This window comes from Panthera pardus, unplaced genomic scaffold (assembly GCF_024362965.1).
Source record: "Panthera pardus isolate Hobbes unplaced genomic scaffold, ASM2436296v1 HiC_scaffold_17, whole genome shotgun sequence".
In the NCBI taxonomy this organism is placed as follows: Eukaryota; Metazoa; Chordata; class Mammalia; order Carnivora; family Felidae; genus Panthera; species Panthera pardus.
In genome coordinates, this window is record NW_026526732.1 from 130,282,718 (window position 1) to 130,293,582 (window position 10,865).

Consider the following 10,865-nt stretch of genomic DNA (forward strand, 5'->3'; position numbering starts at 1 on the left):
CCATTGTTAATATTATTAAATTAAATTAAAAGCTATTAAAAGTAGCTTTGTAAAAGCTTTATAATTATGGCTGTAATAATCATTTATGTAACTTACCAAATAGCAGAAACTACTACAGAATTCTTCTTTTTTTAATTTTTTTAATGTTTATTTATTTTTGAGAGAGAGCATGATGGGGAAGGGGGAGAGGTAGAGAGAGAGAGGGAGACACAGAATCTGAAGCATCTCCAGGCTCTGAACTTTCAGCACAGAGCCCAACGCAGGGCTTGAACTCATGGACCATGAGATCATGACCTGAACTGAAGTTAGACACTTAACAGACTGAGCCATCTAGGGGCCTCAGAAGCCACTACAGAATTCTTGATTCCTTAAAAGACATAGGAAATTGGTAGAATATGCCAATACCCTGTAATGATTTTTATTACAACCCAAGGGGTATTCTTGTCAGACATTCAAATGAGGTAAATGAAGTAGGTAAATAATTCCTCTTTAACAAAATAATCTTTCTTCTAAGTGCAAAAATAACACAAGGTCATTGAAAAACTAGTAAAAATGAAAAAAAAAGGTAAAAGAATAACATAAAAGCCAGTCATAATCCCAATAACCATAGATAATTATTACTAACATTTTGATGTATTTTTCCTCAATAAACATACTTTTTAACATATGGGATCATATTGCATATAATGTTTTGCATCTTTTTTCACATACTATTATAATTAAGGTCTCTTCCAGTACTATTAAATATTCTTCAAAAACATGATGATAATAACTTTTTTCCTTTTACATGTTCCTTCAGTGGAAATATTGTGGTAAGCATAAAATATATTGCTTATGTTCTCAAGATATATGATCAGATATATATCTCAAGATATATTTGAGTGCAATGACAGAAATTTGGCCTTCTTTTCTCCTTCTAGTCTCTTCTATGTTGATCTTTCAGTAGAAGCTCTACTAAATGACCTTTGGTTAACTAACACTATGATTAATCAATGCTCCATTTATTCTTCCATGGGCAGGCTGAATTTTTGCAGCTGGTAAATTGCTATAATACATGGATACACTTCTGCTCTCACCATTTGTTGTGTATGCTTACCAAGAGTTGGTTGAATTTGTTCCCAAACGTATTTATGGCACTTGGACATACTATAATGATTACACAATTTACTTATATACTACAAAAACCAGTAAGAGTCTCAGTGTGAAAAGAGTGGTTGTTTCCATTAGTATAAAGGAGAGTGTTTTGGAAATATTCCATAAAGGTAAGCCACACAAAATATTTTTGTTTAAAAATAGGTGTGGGTGGGGGCGCCTGGGTGGCTCAATCGGTTGGGGTCGAACTTCGGCTCAGGTCATGAACTCACAATTTGTGAGTTCGAGCCCCACATCGGGCTCTTTGCTGACAGCTCAGAGCCTGGAGCCTGCTTCAGATTCTGTGTCACCCTCTCTCTCTGTCCCTCCTGCTCTCTCTCTCTCAAAAACAAATACACATTAAAATTTTTTTAAAATAGTTGTAGGCAAAAATCAATAATTTTTTAAACATTTATTTTATTTTATTATTTTTTTAATGTTTATTTATTTTTGAGAGAGACAGAGATGGAGCGTGAACAGGGGAGGGGTAGATAGAGGGAGACACAGAATCTGAAAAAGGCTCCAGGCTCCAAGCTGTCAGCACAGAGCCCAACGCGGGGCCCAAACCCACAAACCATGAGATTATTACCTGAGCTGAAGTCAGATGCTTAACTGCCTGAGACACCCAGGCATCCCCCAAAATCAATCATTTTGATACATTACCAATCTATAACTCCAGACTGAAATTTGTAATGACATTTATAATAGCTCACAAAAAATGATATGTTTAAGTATAAATCCACCAAAACCTGTTCAGCATCTGTAAGTTGAAAACTACAAAACACTAAAGAAAGAAAGAAAAGAAAATGTAAATAAAAGGAGAGACATATCATATCCATTGATTGGAAGACTCAACATAGTAAAAATGTCAATTTCTCCCAAATAGATTTATATATTTGGTGCAATCCCAATAAAAATTCCAGTTGTATCGTACATAGATGAGCTGATTCTAAACTCGAGATGGGAAAACAAATCAAGATAGCTCAAACAATTTTGAAAAAGGATAAAGTTGGATGAATCACATTACCACAGTAATCAAGACTGTAATATTGATGAAGGGACAGATTAATAGAACACAACATAGTCTAGAAAGAGACCCACACAGGCATGGCCAACTGATTTCTGACAAAGGTACAAAAGCAATTCAGTGGAGGAAGAATAACCTTTTAACAAATATATTGGAACAATTGGACATCCATATACAAAAATATGAATTTTGACCTGTACACCACATCTCATGCAAAAGTCAACTCAAAATGTATCAGAGATCTAAATGTGCAATGTAAGACTATAAAACTTCTAGAAGAAAACATAGGAGAAAATCTTTGTGGCCTGAAGTTAGGTAAAGGAACATGACACCAAAAGTATGATCCATACAAGAAAATATTGACAAATTGAACTTTTGCAAAATTAAAAACATTCACTTTGCACAAAACATTGTTAGGAGAATGAAAAGATAATCTACAAACAGGGAGAAAATTCTTCCAAATCACATATCAGCAATATTTTATTCAGAATATATAAAGAACTCTTATGAAAATTCTACAATAAGAAAGTAAATGTGATTAAAAATAGGTAAAAGACATGAACAGACACTTCACCAGAGAGGTTACAAGGTAATAAATGAACACAAGAAAATATGTGTAATGACATTAAACTTAAGTGATAAGATACCACTGTGCCCCATCTAAGAATAGCTAAAGTTAAAAATACTGAAAATATCAAGTACTGGTTTAAATCAGAGCAACTAGAACTCTATTATATTACTGGGGGAAATGCACTCAGGAAATTGATTTGGCAGTTTCTGATGAAGTTAGATGAAGTTTGATAAATGTAAAGCTTTTGATAGTTGATAAAATTAGATAAAGTTAGTTTGATAAAGTTTTGATAAACTTTAGACAAAGTTTTAGATAAAGATAAAGTCAATCTTTGATGAAGATATACTTACTATCTGACCCAGCAACCCCACTCCCAGATATCTACCCTAGAGAAATGAAAACTTAAGTTCGCACAAAAACCTAAACACAAGTGTTTGTAACAGTTCTATTCGCAATAGCTGAAACTGGAAACAAGCCACATGCCCTTCAGTAAGTGAATGGATAAACACATTGTGGTACATCCATACACTGGAATATTACCTGGAAACAAAACCGAATGAACTACTGATCTAAGCAACAGCTTGGATGAATCTCAAAAGCAGTATGCTGAGTGAAAGAACCCAGGCTCAAAAGTTGGTACATTCTATGATGCCATTGTATAACATTCTTGAAAAGACAAAACTATAGTGATGGAGACCAGATTATCAGTTTCCAGGGGTTATGGGTTAGGGGAAGGAGTCACCATAAAGGGATACCATGCAGGAATTTTCTTGGGTGGTGGACCTGTTCTGTATCCTGATTATAGTGGTGGTTACCTGAATCTCTACATGTTTTAAAACTTATAGCACTGTACACCAAAAACAAAAGGTCAACTTTAGCATATGATAATTTAAAAAATAAATTTTAGGGGAGCCTGGGTGGCTCAGTAGGTTAAGCTTCCGACTTTTGATTTTGGCTCACATCGTGATCTCATGGTTTGTGGGATCAAACCCAACATCAGGCTCCTCGCTGTCAGTGCAGAGCCTGCTTGGGTCTCTCCCTCTCTCTCTGCCCCTCCTTGTGTGTTCTCTCTCTCTTTCAAAATAAATAGATAAGCATTAAAAAAATAAATTTTAAAAATTAAGTGTGATCAGGACAACTAAAGAAAAACAGAGGAAATCTAATTTTCTAAATCTAGAAGGTTTCTTCACTCAGATTGTTTTGAAACTATTTTAAGTTCTAGCTGCACTTGAAAGATGCTGAAATAATCATGGAAGACACATTATGGGCAGGATTTATTCAAGAAAGATAATGAGGACCTCCAATCAGGAGACCATTCAGAAAGAAAAGATCTTGGCCTTACATCAAAAGATTACTGAATGCATGCTTACATATTTTAAATTAAAATAGAGCATTATTGATTTTTATGATTCCCTAAAAATTTTTATTAACTACCTAACTCATGATCTCATTGGATAAAAATTGTATTAGAGATCTTTTATCATAGTTACTTACTTTTTAAAAGTATATGATAGTCTATGCAAGTGAAAGACTCTATTTTGAAATAAATTTTCTTAATGGTATTTTGTTACATCTTACTCTTCATCTAGGACAAATAAATTTGCATGTTATGTGTATACAATCTGCCCTTGATATGGGTGAAAACCACACAATGTTTATTCCCAGCTTAGTGACTTTGTTGCTATGCAACAAGGTCAAGATAATGACATTAAGATTAATTATTGATTTAAGCTCCCAATAGTCAACCTTTGTTCATAGAATGGTTCTTTCTGCACTCTTCAGATAAAATAATCACTGAGTGCTCAAGCATTTACATTAGCACAAAAGTAGTGTACTTTTGATAGAATCGCTAAGCTGAACTGAAAGGAAAATCTTTAATTATGTCAAAGATGGAGAAGATGAAATCACTTGTAGTCTTCAAAGCTTGTCCACTCCACACAGTCACCCAAGGGTACCAGATCATCTGTGTTGTAGCCATTATAATAGCAAAACGTAGAGGTTAGGGTTGGTGTTTCCATGCAGAAATTTCTTCCTGGAATTTCTTAGGAAATTTAAATGTTTTAGTGAATCCCAAGAAAAATCAATCAAGAAATTGGGGAAACTAGAAAAAATATAATTCTCCTGCAATAATTAAAGCTTAACAATCTACGTAGAGATGTTTCTTGTTCTAAGTAATGTATTGACATCAACAAGAGCTGACGTGGGGAGGCAAAGGTTGAGGTTGACATTTCCAGGAACTGGGACAGGAACATAGATTAGTCATGATCTCATCAATCAGAGCTGCTGTAGCTGTTGCCTTGTGGGTGTGTTCATGGCTTGTCTGCTGCTAGTGGTGAGTCACTCTTATAAATAAAATAAATGTTGATAAGTTTGTGTGCATTGTATACTTTACAAATCCTGTATGTGGTATTCTCAAAATAATAAGTTTTAGAAGCAAAATTAGCTCTTTAACTGGCCATTTCAAATGTAACATTACTATATAACATTCTATATAACATTACTTTCTGTATAACATTACTAACTATGCTAGGAGACCAAGTGTTATGTTATTCAAATACTATTCCAATATTTGCTGGCATTTTCCAATGTTTGAATATTCCCTATAGCTGTGCTTATATAGTATCTACTGGCCATTCATGTCCATTAAGCCCTCAAAATGTGCCTCATTCCAAATTGGTATATTCCAGATTTCATAGAATTAGTATGAATAAAAAGAAACAAATTATCTCATTAATAGAATTTATATTGATTATATATTGATATGATAACATTTTGGTTATATTAGTTTAAATAAAGTATATCAGTGAAATTAATCTCACCTGTTTCTTTTTTACTTTTTTAACATGGCTCCAAGAACATTTAAAATACACACATGTCTCATGTTATACTAGACAGCACTGATCTGAGCTCTTTATAGACACAACAAAACCTAACCTTTTAAATTTACAAAGCGATTTTTTAGTTATTCTTAGTCATGAGTAAAGAGTATGAAGAGTATGGAATTAAGCATAACATGATTTCTGGAATTCCAAAATCCTGAAGATTATGGTCAGGAACTTGGAAACACTAGCCGAGGGCACCAGCTTTAGAGTACAGACAGCATTCATTTTCTGCCTCAACTCTGATGCTGGACTTCCTTGTATGTAATGAGATGATAATAAACACCACCACAGTGTCACAAATATTGTTAAAAAAAATATGGGGCAGGGGATCCTGGCTCAGTTGGTTGAGCATCTGACTTCAGCTCAGATCATGATCTCACCATTTGTGAGTTCAGGCCCTGCATTGGGCATTGCACGGACAGCACAGAGCCTATTTCGGGTCCTCTGTCTCCCTCTCTGCCCCTCCTCTGCTCCTGCATGCTCTCTCTCTCTCTCTCTGTCTCTCTGTCTCTCTGTCTCTCTCTCTCTCTGTCATTCTCTCAAGAATAAATAAACATTAAAAAATATTAGTTAAAAAATAGATAAAAAATAATATAGAGCACCATTCTTCCTCCGAAGATTTTTTAGGGTTCCTGGAAGCTCTCCCACTTCCCTGTCCCCAGTTGGCACCTGTAGTTTACAGTGTCCTGCCCATTCTCCTACCAGCCAAATGAGCATCCTTATTCCAGTCCTGTAAGATGAACAGTCAACTGTTATGGAGTGCCAATTTAGGTCACAACACTGCTCTGTGAGCTTTGTGTAGCCAATTAATAGATCCTATTATTGCAAACCTTTACAAACAGGCATATTGAGACACAGAGACATTAATTAACTTATTCTAGGTGATCCAGCTTGTGAGTGGCAGAGCCTGGATTCAAACCAGGTAACTAGGTTCTAGAATCTGCAGACTTTTTCTTCCCTTCCTCTGTCACCTCCCGCCTCCCTTCCATCCTTCTCCTCTCTTTCCCTTTTTTGAGGCTTCAAGCTGAGCTAAGTATTCTGTAACTCAGGGCCAGTTGCTCTCTGTGGTCCACACCAGGGCCCTATTTCCCTCATTCTCTGCCCTCCCCATCTCCATCCCATTTCTTTCTCACCCCAGTGGTAGCCACCTTTATGTTCTTAATGTGTTTCTTTTTATTTGATTATGTTCTTGCAGAATGTACATGAGCCCCAGTGTGCCTGCCTGTAAGATAGAGTAATAATAGTACCCACTCTGCAGTTGTGTTTGGAGGAAGAATTGGCCACCTGTGCTATAAATACATCGACCATGCCACCAGCACTGGATGAGTGTTCCTTGACCTCAAGACTGTCATCCCACATGGAATTTTGTTAATCCCAATCTTGCAAATTTGCCCCTCACTGTAGACTTACCTGCATTTCACTGATTAGTAAAGGTTTTAAACATATTATACACTTGGTAGCTTTGTGGAATTCTTCTGTAAATGGCTTTTGCCAATTTTTTCCCATTGCAATTGCGGTCCTTTACTTGCTGACTCAAGACCCTACCTATTCTAGACACATATCCCTCACTTTATATCTTGTAATTATCTTCTCTCCTTCAGTCTCTTGTCTGTGACCATAGTCAGTGTACTCTGTCACTAAATGAAGTGGCCTCTTTAGGCCCTGTTCCCATCAGGCACCAGTTTGAGTCCTTTGACCTGAGAAGACCTCCTTTTGGACAACACTTCATAGTTACTTATAATGCTTATTCATTTGAACTTTTTCCTATGTTCTGACTCTCCTTTGTCAATTCTTTGTTTGAAATATTTATTGAGCACCTATCATGTGCAGTCAGAGTTCTAGGCATTGGGATATAAGAGTGAACAAATAGGCACAGTCTCTGCCCTTAGAACACTGGAGGGGATGGAGGAAGACAGACAAAAAAAAAAAACCAAAATAAATAGCAAAATATTGTCCCAAAACTTGGAGACAACGCAGATGTCCTTCAATAGGTGAATGGATAAGTCAATGTGGTACCTCCAGACAAAGGAATATTAGCACTAAAAAGAAATGAGCTATCAAGCTATGAAAAGACATGAAAGGAACTGAAACCACATCACTGAGTGAAAGAAGCCAGTCTAAAAAGGGTCTATACTGTGTGATTCCAACTCTATGACGTTCTGGAAAAGGCAAAACCATGGAGGCAATGAAAAGATCAGTGTTGCCAGGAGGTGGAGGAGGGAAGGAGGAATAGGTGGGAACATGGAGGAGTCTTGGGGCAGTGAAAGTACACTGCGTGATACCACAGTCACGGGTATGCATCATCATGCATTTACCTAAACCCACAGAATGTACAACACCAAGAGTGAACCCTAATGTAAACTATGGGCTTTGGGTGATACTCATGTGTCAGTGCGGATTCATGGATTCTAACAAATGTCCCACTCTGGTGGAAGATGTTGATGGTGGGGGAGGCTGTTCACGTGTGAGGGCAAGGGGTAGGTATATGGGAAATCTCTGCACTTTCCACTCAATTTTGCTGTGAACCCTACCTATGTATATACACACACACACACACGTGTGTGTGTGTGTGTGTGTGTGTGTGTGTGTGTGTGTAAACTGTGTTAGCTGGTGGTAAGTATTATAGAAAAAAATAGAGGAGAAAATGAAAACTGATAAATGCTTTCAGAGTTTGGTCGAAGAGGACCTCTTTGAGGAAACACATTTGAGCAGAGACCTGAAGGGAGTAGGGAGTGAGCCATGAGAATATCAGGATAGAATGGTAAGTGCAAAGATCCTGAGGCAAGAATCAGCTTTGTGTGTGTTCCAGGAACAGCTGGCAGGGCAGCATGATGTGTGGGTGAGAGAAAGAGTTGCAGAAAGTCAGTCTGGAGGACTGGGCAGGCTAGAGCATTCCAGAGCCAGCCTATAGACAACAGCAGGAACTGTTCCATTCTCCTGATTGACATAAGACATTCTTTCTTGAGTTAACACCTGAAGCTCAGTCTTTCCTTTCCAGGTGACTGGCAGTTCATCTCTGATTCGTTTACATACGATTTTATGGTTTAAAATGAAGAGTTGGTCTTTAAATATTTTATCATTCTTGGAGATCATCTCCCCACCACCCACCAGTTATAGAATGTTGAGCAGTTTAAGTTGGAAATCACGGAAGTGGTAAATTAACCCCTGTGTATAAAGAAAGTATAATCATTATTGGAATTATGTGCATCGACACAAAGAAGATTTTTATTTTTAATTAGCAGAGATAAGTCATTTGTAGCCAACTGAGAGTTTAATAACTCTTTTCAGTAAGATGTAAGAGTTTGGAGAAATTAGTCCTTTGAAAGCTGGGATTTAAAAAAAAAAAGAAAGAAAAGAAAAAAAGGTTTCCTTAGTGCTAGCTTAGCCATTTCCTGCATAATTTAGTGCAGTATTCTATTGGTTCGAAATGTTTTCCATTAAGAAAGACAAAACTTCCTATCCCAGATTAATCAAAATTCACTTTAAGTGACTTCAATTAGCAACAGGAAAGGAAGTTTCATCAACTTGAAAATTAAACTAAGCAACATTTAGTTTATTATTTGGAAGTGAAAATCAAAGGAAAATTTAATAAAATTTAATAGAATTTCTAAATAAAACAGCATATGCTTTAAATTTTCTATTGCAAAATTCAATAACAAATATCATGTTAAACCATGTATCAGGCAGCATGGTTAGAAGACATCTTTGAGAACATTCCTTGATCCTCATGTGGTGCAGACAGGTCATGAATTTTCTCTCTTCCTTTGTCCAACGTGGATGTGACTTACTATTTCCCAATGAAAGCTATGTTTCAGTAACTCATACCACATCCTCCCTGCCTTGTGGCTTTGTGCATGCTGTTCCCTCCACCAATGACACCCTTCCATTCTCTCTTCATTTAGTTCTCTCCTAATGGTCTTCAAATCTTAGCTCATTGTCACTTCCTTAGGAAGACTTCCCTTGGCCTCTCAGACCAGAATGACATTACCCCTCTGTAGTGCTTGTCAAAACGGCATTTGTGGGGCAGTGTCCATGTTTTTAGTCCATACCATGTTTTTAGGGTGCCTCAATGAACATTTGTTGAAAGACTGATAGGAGGATTTGTACAATCACTAGGAGGGCAATTGCTATTGAAGTACTTGAACCAGCAGATGCAGAAATCCAAAAATGTCTTAGCTGGGAATGCTGGCTTTATTGTGATTAAACTGGATCCTTAATTTTTTCCTAATGAGCAGATGATTTTGTTTTTCTCAAGTTTTTTGATCCAAGATTCGGTATTATCAGTGCAAGATAAAAACTGCTGATGGCTCCCCCATTCTAATAAAAATCCCCAAAAAGCCAAAGAAAGGGGCTTTAGAGTGATGTTGGATGTATATATACATCAACCAGGTCAAATTTGAGATCACCTCTTAGCTTTTACATTTGGTAACAGTATTTTCCTTATCTCCTTCACCATACATAATCAAGGGAACCTACAAATAAAGCATGGGATCTGCTGAGGAAGACAGGAGAGAAAGAAAATGGGGAAGAAAAAATATGCAGAAAGGAGAATTATAACTATATGTAATTCTTTTCTAGAACATTTTCTGTAGAGAAGTTGATAAATAGCTAATTCCTCATCTGTTTCTTTAGTGTCCTAAGAAGCTCATCTTAGAACTATTTCTCTTTAAATGTTTCCAAATATAATTGTGACAAATAGACTGAAAACTTCCCAGTAATTAAACAATAGTTTTTGTATATGAAAATAAACGAAACACCTAAGCCAACCAGAGAGAATCCAACTTAGTACCACAGTGAAGGCCCATCACAAATTCTGGGGGCCAGAAGGCTTCTGTCTGGTCAAGCATTTTCCCAACCGTGGTCCACAGACCATCAGCATCAACATCAATGGGGAGTTTTTAAAATCAGAACTTCTGGGACTTGCCCTGGAGACTCTTGTTTTTAACATGTTTCCCAGATGATTCTTAGAAACCCTCTGGTTTGAGAACCACTGATCTAGACTGGCCCTCTTGTTTCATAAATGAGGAAGATTAGGCATGTTCCTGGGAATATCCAGCTGGTGAACAGTAGGAACTGGACTCTCTGGCCAGGGCCTTCCTCTGTGATCACCAAAAGACCCAGAACTTTCTGTGAGGACTGCTAGCGATAATAATAAGAGAACACTTCCTGCAGAACTGCCATATTGCAACTTCTTGTTCACACCATTCTTAAATCCCTGGGGCCTTGAATGTCTTGATCATTGGAACTCACTATA